Here is a 9,689-nt window from a genome sequence, read left to right as displayed (position 1 = left end):
ACTTCGAGACCATGTTTATATTCTTACTGAGCATCAAAAGCCTAGTCGATCTAGCCATATCCATCTGACCTTCTGTCCGTATCGATCAAAGAACCTTTAAGAATTAGATACTGCCCGAGCAGCACGAGTTTGTTTATAATTATTGATAACTTACACTAATTCCATGATATCGATAAGAATCGATATCGAAATCCTCTTTTTAGGCATATTTCGGAAGTTATAAGAACTAGAGGCACCAAAAAATTCCCACCAAAAGTTAAACACTTAACACACATTTGGATGTCATCTTTATGCCTTAAAAATCGCCAGCTCGGCACGGGGTTCAGGGAATCTCCTATTCGAGCACTTCCGACTAGAGCCCTCTCACTTGCTTTGTTTTGTCATCCCCTCACACGGTATTAAAGAAAAACGCAATGGAAATTTTCCATATTGTTTTCTTTTTTCTATGTAATTGTAATTGATCTTAAGATTCCAAGGCTTTCTCGCAAATATAATAAATTTTTATTGTGATATTAAATTTGCAAAATAAGCAATGAAAACAAGTAAGAGATTCTAGTCGGGTTCTCCCGACTAGGGGATACCCTGAACCCTCTTACTCATATCCCAAACGCAGCTCGCACTACCCGCTCGATTGCTTTAGTAGTAATAAAGATAAAATAAATTTAAAAAAAAGGTTAATTTGGCAGAGTTCGAACTCGCAACTGCCCGCATAACTTGCTGCCTCCTCTACTCAACAGCCACACCAATAATTGAGTTTTATTGAGAAAAAAACGAATTTAAATAGCAGCACAGTTGATAGAATTCAAAGAAGAATGTGTGTGTGTACATGTATAAAAAAATTCTTGGAATTTGCGCTTGTTGCCGCTGATAGGAGAAAAGTCAAAACACGTTTTCTGTAATCATTTCTGTGTTTCTTAACCGATCTTGATAAAATTTTCTACAGTACATCTTATTGTATAATACTATAGAATATTCGTGTATTATCAAAAATCAATTTCAATTAAGTTGTGGCTTATATTTGTGGGTAGCATAAATTGGTTTATTTACTTGATTTATAGCTATGAGGCGTGGAGGTGGGAATAGCTATAACATGAAAGATCCTTCATATATATATACTATTCTAGAAGCCACATGTCTAGTTTGGTGACTCTAGCTCTTCTTATTTACAAAAATTCCCCAAAAAACAGAATTTCGATATCGATTTTTATCGATTACTTGAAAACGGGGCAAGTTATCGAATATCGGAAACATACTCGATCTGCGCGGGGACTAGGAGGACCTACAAATTTCAAGTCTCTAGCTCTTATAGGTTCTGAAATCCTTGCGTTAATACATACGGACGGACGGACGGAAGGACGGACGGACAGACGGACATGGCTAGATCGACTCGGCTATTGATGCTGATCAAAAATATATATACTTTATAGGGTCGGAGATGCTTCCTTCTGTCTGTTACATACATTTGCACAAATACGTTATACCCCTTTAACCCATTTTCAATGGGTTCAGGGTATAAAAATTATAATATAAATATAGTTAAATAAAAAGGAGAACAAGCAAAAGGTAAGAATAAAGCAATGGTTTGTTAACGATCGCAAGTTGATTTTTCAAGTGATATATTCTTATTAATTGAGTACTTTAGGATAGGATATAATAGAATAATTAAAACGAAAAATAATCATAATTTCTAATCAACAGATAATTAATGCAGTTTTATTAAGTTAGTGGATGAATAAAAGGTTCATTTTATATTAATATTCGTGTCATATTGATCTCTCATCAAAGCAGAATAACAGTGAAGAATTCGAATTGAAAATCAGGCACAAGAATGTAAACTCGAAGTCAGGCATTATGTTTTATGCTTAAATTCATGAAGCCTTACGATGTGCCTGGGTTAAAATTATTCCTAAAACTAATGCAATCTCTTCTGGGGCCTAACACAGCAGCCTGATTCAATAGTCGGCGGTACTATTGGGTATGTTTGACTTATGAACATACGTATTAGAAGAAAGCTCAAATATCAGATACGGCATCTGGGTGCTGAGCTCGGGGTATATGGAGCAATCTAAATTCTACAGAGAAAACTGTAATAATTATTTAATTGGTCCTACAAACCAAACTTTATTCATTTGTCAAAACAAGGCTTTACAAGAACTGAATGGAAAATTTGTAAGCTGCCGGGACTGGAACCTTCTTCACACTCCATTGCGTCCTTGTACTTCTTGTTCAAACTATGATTGAGTAAACCCTGGTTAAGAAACTAAAAACTGCTGTCGAAACAAATTTTGCATTAAATGAGTTTAAATTTTGATGTAAAAGAATATAACTTTGGAGTACTTTATTGCTGCTGTTTCGTTTTAATGATTTTCTGTTTTAATGGGAACTCTTATAAAGAGCAGCCGAAGAGCGGTAAGTCTATGCCGACGTTCGAGCTCGGTTCTCCATCGCAACTTTTTTCCACGCATACTGCAAACTGAAAACTCTGTTGAGTTTAGTTCCATAAATTTGGTTACTATGGAACTAGGTCCACTAATAAAATAATTCCACTAAAGGGGGTGAAATCAAGTGTAATTTCAGTTAGAACACTATTGGCAAAATGGCTGCAATTTCATTAAATACTTAAAAATTGTTATATTTTTCAAAATAAATTAGCCAACTGAACTACATATGTATATTGTTGCACACTTAGCATAACATTTTGTTTTATTTTTGTAAGATGACACTATTTAAACCACATACGAGCCACTCACTGTCTGAAATTCCTTTGATAGTGATGGATTCACAGGAATTCATGAATGGGCATGAGATCCGATATGATCCATAGGTTAAACCTAATTAGACTAAATCTTTATATATGTATGTATGCATCAGCGTGTTTAAACCGGCATTACCCAGGCCAAGGTTCAGACATAACTTCCATTATGCTTGCATTATTGAAAAATGAGTTCTAAGTCGATCGGATGCGCTTGTAGTGTGATCTTTCGAAAATGGGATGTAAATCGAGATGAAAACATCAATCTTGATACAGCGACGAGCAGAAAAGTTAAATATCGAAGCTGTGTCGATGAATCGGAATAAATCATCGTTGCATCGAAAAAATTACTGAAAGCACATAAGAACCGATCGAATTGACGAATTTTATACTTTTTATACCCAGGCAGAGGGTATTTTAAATTGTCTCGAAATGTGTAACGCATAAAAGGATACATCTTCGACCCCATAAAGTATATATATTCTTGATCAGTATCAAAAGCCGAGTCGAGATTGTCTGTCTGTTTCTGTGCGAACCAGTCTTTCAGTGTTAAAGCTATCGTGATGAAACTTTGCATACGTCCCTCTTTCTGTTGCACGCAGCGCATGTGTCGGAGCCGGCTGCATCGGACCACTATATCATATAGCTGCCATAGGAACGATTGGTCGAAAATTAAGTTGTTCTATGGAAAACTTGTTTTCAAGATATGTTGAGCAAGCTCGGAATTAACTATTTTCCCTGTGCTTCTTAGATACGAGCAAAGCATTAAGAGCATTTTGAAAAGGTTCGGTCAGCAATTAGTCATATAAGTTTTTTACTCTTTACTTGACTTTCTTAGCAGCAAAACAATTATCACATGCACTACTATATATAAGGTACAAATAAGAGGGTACTTAAAAATAAAAAAATTAACAAATCTGTGAATAATAAAAAGAATAATGATTGGTTCCAGAATGTTTTAAAATATGATCCTCTAGTATCCTCAAGGCGAATATTGCCTAGACAATATACATTCTTAAGCAGCATCAACATTCGAGCCATGTCTATCTGTCTATCTCCCTCTTCGCGTCAATATCGGAGACCATAAGCGCCAGAGACTTTAATAAACATATATTTTCTAGCATACCATAGGTAGATTTAGTTTACTTTTAAAATCGGTAAGTCTAAATTTTTAGCCTTGGTTTCCTCAGGACTTCATAGAACACAGTCTCTAGATATTTAGGTGTTTACTATACACAGGTGAATAGCATTTTACTTTTTAAATATTACTCTCGTTCGATGTCATATTAGACTCCTGGAAATTAATTGAAGATTGGATTATAAACGCCGACTTTATTCAAGAATATATGTTATTTCTTATAAGGGCACATTTGCAGAGGACAAAAGAGCGCAGATTGGGGCGTACATGATAGTGTGTGTGTGTAGGTGTGTTTTAGTACGATTATAACGGCAGCTCAGCACAGAGATACCGTATCTCCTCCTTGTTGTGACTAGATCAGTTTTTGTAATCAGCTGATTACTCACACTCTGACCTTCCATTTTGGGATCCACTATAAGACTACATGTGCTTATATGAGTCGGTGTGCTTGCTGATAATCCTTTTTATCACCCTCTGATTGCCGCACGCTGTTTACCACTCTCCCTCTTTTGCTTTGGCTCTCTTTCATCACGCTCTTAGTCAGCACAAGCTTGCGTGAGTTCCGTTTGGCGCTCTCTTTGGTGGGTGGCGACGTTGCTGCCGCTGCTGGCTTATTGTAGGTGTTTTAAAATATTTGTTTTTCGGTTTTTGTTTGCACTGCAGCTCACTTTTGTGGGTGGAGCTTGACTTTTGTTTGTGCTCTGTTGTTGTTGATTGCAGGCAGCATTTTATTTTGGTTTTGGTATATTTGTTAAATGCGCGCACTGTACGCACGGTATTCCACGTCAGCTCGTTCTGGGCTTATTCAGTTGATTGTGAAGGCATTCGGCGTGTAGTTCCACTTTCTGTCACAGACATAGATTATGTTGCACTTACACCAGAGCGAGGGAGACGGCACACACTTTTTTGTCGTTTTGGCCTGCTTATTGCGTTTTGCTACTTATACGACAATACAAAATTATGCAGCCTTATTTATTAAAAATGTTATTTATCTTCCACGCCTTCCCACTAAAACTTAGCAAACACACTTTTCCAATTCGGCTTAAATATATTTATGCATTAAGTAAAATGTTTGAATAAGGAAATATCTTGTTCGTTGCAAAGTCCACATGGATCGGTATATACATATATAATCTACTAGCGGGTATAACCCGGCCTTGCCCGTGGCACGTCTGTTATAAAATCAATGTTTTCAAAAAGCTTTGAAAATGATTTTGAAACTGATCGGACGGGAATCAAACAACTTTTATGCAAATCGGACAAAACTTAAAATTTATCAAAAAAATCTTTGAAATGCATTTTCCACCGAGGGAGTTTCGATTTTGCGAAAAATGTGAAACACGTCTCAAATGATTTTTCTTATAGATCTTTGGAAATAAATTTGAACACAAAACGTCATCACCAAGGAGGGATGGATTTTTCAAAAAGTGTGAAACACCCCTCAAATGAATTTGAACATAGATCTTTGAAAATGAGTTTGGGGCCGATCGGATGGTAAACAACAAACTTTCATACAACCGTTTTCCGCCAATTTAACACTGTTTGCGGGTGGAATATCCCAAATCGCTGAAATACGTATTTATTAAGTTCTTATGTAGAGCTTTGAAAATAAGATTGAAGCAAATCGGACACAACTTAAAACTTCGCCCAAAAAGTCTTTAAATCGCATTCCCCCCGAAGAAGTTTGAATTCTGCGAAAAGTGTGAAACACGTCTCAAAAACAAAAAAGTTACATACAAACGTTTTTCCCGATTTTTTCACACTTGCGGGTGGAATTTCCCGAAACACCGCCTTAACGTGCACCTACACCACATAAGGTAACTACAGTGAAAATTTCAGCTTCCTAGCTGTTACGGTTTTGGGCTGTGCGTTGATCACCAATCATTCAGTCAGTCAGTCAGTCAGTCCGTCAGTCAGTCAGGACAAACAGTTTTATATATAGAGATAAATAATATTGAACAGTAGGTATGCAGGTATGTCATCAAGAGCTGTCCTATTGCCATGCAAAATACTTATTAAAATTAAATAAAATCCGTCTACCATTGCATAAAACTCGTATTGGATGAATCGAGTAATGAACTTTAGAACTATAGAAAATCGACTCTATATTTATTTGTAAAGATATACAACCGTTTCAGAAAACTATATCGAACTACTAGATATTTTCAATGCCACTCATTAAAATATATTCAAAGTGGACCAAATGACTTAAGTTGCAATTTAATCGGATCAGAAGATCCCTGTTTTCATATATGTTGGAATCCACTTACTCACCGGCATTTTTCAGATTCCTACCACACCGCCAAGTTTTACAGTGTCTGCACAAGGAAGCAACAAAAAATGAAACTGGTGTAAGTTTAATAAAAAGATTCCCATATTTGATCAACGCCAAAGGGAAATATGTAGAAGATATGGAAATTTGCACCAAATTAGAGTCTGTTCTCGTAAATGATGAAACTTGAGACGAGAATGAGGGGTCCAGACGGTAATCTTGGCAAACGAGCCCGCAGCAATAAGAAGAGGTCTAACGGATTCGCAGTTAACATGAAAACGGATTTTCAGGCAAGGTTACCATCAAACTTTTTTTATTTGCCATTGGTACACAATAAGGCCGAGGAAAAACGTCACTGAGGTCACATTAAAACGAGAGCTAAGATCCAGAAAATCTTATATCAATTTAGCATTTAGCCGTTTCAAAAACGTTTGCACCAAATTGTCCCTGAAAGCACAGAGATTAATGCAAGCAATAAGAAATGCAAAGGAATATTAAGAATCGCACTGCCTCCGAACGCACATCTTTGCGATGTTGCTCAAGCTGTTGACCATGGCTGGTTGGATGGCTCAATGAAGCAAAGCAAGGAGCAGCAATTTAAAAATCATTCCGCGGGCATAATAAAAGGTCCTTAGATTTATAACTGGCTGGGATGTTATCACCAGAACAAAAGGATTTAAATCGAAAGTTAAAACTGAAAAGCTCTTCCAACATAATATAACTTGGCTTAACTACGACAATTTGCCAGCTACTTCATTGAGGCGAGTTGGCTATCATATTCGCTGGCAACAGATCAACTTTCCAGCTCACTCAACCTTAAGGCCCAAAAACTCTGCACATCGACATCAAGTTATGCGCTATACTAAGAATTTGTAAAACTATCATATCGATATTATATAAAGCTGCAGTACAAATTTTTCACGAATAGATCGGCAGATTTACTTGTCTTATTGTAGGTTCTCCACTGTAGTAACAACAAATAGAACAAATAAGTTATACAAAAGAAATAAGTCAAAAATTAGTTATTGGCAGCCTACGGTAAATTAGTTGTCGTTTCAATTGTATTTATTTTAATAATAATTTAATTTTGATATATGATTGAATGCTTAATAAATAAAATTGATGCACTGTAAATTTAACTTAAATATCAAATGTTTCCGACAAGAGTTTGTCCTGTACTCAGCTACCAAGTGTTATTCTAAACTACCTTCATTCCATTGTCACTTGAGTCTTAGAACTTTTAGAAAATTATAATTGATCAGCTACACGACTTAAATATATGTAAAATTATTATTTCCCCTTGCAGAGGGCATTTAATCGTTGACACCACACATATATACTTATTATTATAATTAGATTTAAAGCTATCATGATTAAACATTCTATAGATCCTTTCTATGCAAGCAGTATGAATGTCGGAGTCGGTCGGATTGACGGCATCATAAATACTAAATAGGAATGATCAGCTGAAAATGAATGCGCAACTTTTTTTGTTTTTAATATATCTAAGCTAAGTCGCCTCCACAGAGCGACTTGAATTGTCGTCGTGTTTTCTGCTTACCTGGTGGAACTCCATCGAGTGATTTACAGAGCCTATCTTTTTATTGAGAAATACAACATTTTTGTTTGATAATGAATTTATTTATGAAATGGAATTTGAAATGTGGGAGCATACAATGCTGCTTCTAAGGTACCTTGGTCTAGGCGTACCTTTGTCTTAAGGATGAAAGAAGATAGAAGAGTATAGTGTGAGAGGTGATCGTAGTGGTTGACAAACCAAATTGGATTCACCTTATGTCTTTAAAAATATGGCTATTTGATGGCGATATTTCCAGCGAGGTGAATTTGCCAATTATTCAATTTTCTGGTCCCGGAGTTTTGTAAGACTTAAGACCATGGATTGCGATTCTGACAGATAAAAGACCTACAGGCGCTATCAGCTAACGTTCAGTAGGAGGTAAAAACTGTTATCGTGGTGAGCAGCAAGGCTACGTAGATTACCAAGGATATCGAGAGTATTAAGGCATCGAGAGTATTAAGGAAAAGAGAAAAACAGTTTCAGCTTATCTATATTCAGAGTATATTTCTTCAATTAAGTAAACTGTTGTAAGACGAGTTTAAAAGCAAGAAGAACAGTTCATGTGTTTGCATAACATTTAACGGTTTTAACAGATTGGTATTAGTTAAAGAGTAACTCACCCCGTCCGCTTCTGGAAGAGCCGTAGCATCCGATGAGGGTTTCAATGTTTTTGGTATTGATGAGCTATGAGGCTGTAAAATGCAGTTTCTACAAAGGTCCTTATGATCTTAGCCATGTCACTGGAGCTAAGCCTTATGGGCTTTAGCTGCAGCTTCAGGTATTGTCGCTATCGCTGAAATTCCCGCGAAGATGACCCCCAGTTTGACATCAGAATGGCTTTGTGGGATCAGCTGCTTATCATCCGCTAGCTGAGGCTCCTGAGCGCCTGGCTTACCGTTAATCGAGTCTGCGCGGTACACCCTGACGGCCGACTTGGCTAGAGCCTCATTTTACTCATTATATAAAATAAAAACGATCGGGCGTGATGGTATTCATTCTTCCATCTTATTCTTTCTTCTTCTTTTTTATTACTCGCCAGGCATCTGTTTATAGGTGCATAATGTACATTTTGAATAGCTTTTAAGCTTGCCTCAGGTCCGCTCGGGTTTGACAGAGGTCCACAATCAGCACCTCCCGCGGCATGTTGAGGGTTTGTTGGTACTGAGCTTGTTTCGACGACTTTCACGTTTGAGGTATTTGCTGTCCTTTCTAGGTTTTAAGGCTAGACTTCATTAATTTAAGTGCTTTAGTGTTTAAATCAAGTAAAAGTACGCTAGCCGGCATTGCCCGAATGGGAGATACCCGGCACCTAGCGCAGAATACAACCCGAAAGCAGTGACTGTTTAGACTTAATTAAGCTGTTTTTACGCCTTGAACAGAGTATTGCGCAGTCGACTGCAATAGGTAATATGACTGGCGCCTTTTTCTGGGCGCTTTTCTGATTGGTCATTGTTTTGTTAGTGTGTAAAATATTTCTAATTGTATTTGTCTTGCGTTAGCCTAATTAATTCCGGAATACCTATGGCTTCTTTTGAGGACATCGCACAAATATGCAATGCTTTACCAGAATTTTCACAATTTGTACAGGGCTTGTGTACATGTAGATATATGGGTGCATATGGTGGCGATTTATGTTCAAAATTCTGACGGGACCACCCAGTTGGAGACCATATATTTAAACAACACATTAGCTGGTAGCGACGGGCAACTGGTCCGCCCAAGGCTCTAGCTTAGCTGACTGGCTGACTGACTGACTGAATGACTGAGTGACGGACTGACTGGCAACGTATTGAATGATCCGCTTGCAGTAGACTCCAAGTACCTGGCGAAAGTTAATTAGCCACCGGCAACAAAAGCCTAGTGCTGGGGCTGGACCACTCGAAGTTCTTGGATGGTAATTCAAGTCGCTCATCATAAACTGCTGACAAAGTTCTGTTAGCCTTGTGTC

The sequence above is a fragment of the Drosophila montana genome, unplaced genomic scaffold (genome assembly GCF_035044405.1).
Source record: "Drosophila montana isolate Dmon_TW-CO22-7 unplaced genomic scaffold, ASM3504440v1 contig_1624_1, whole genome shotgun sequence".
Classification (NCBI taxonomy): domain Eukaryota; kingdom Metazoa; phylum Arthropoda; class Insecta; order Diptera; family Drosophilidae; genus Drosophila; species Drosophila montana.
This window is presented reverse-complemented; position numbering follows the sequence as displayed.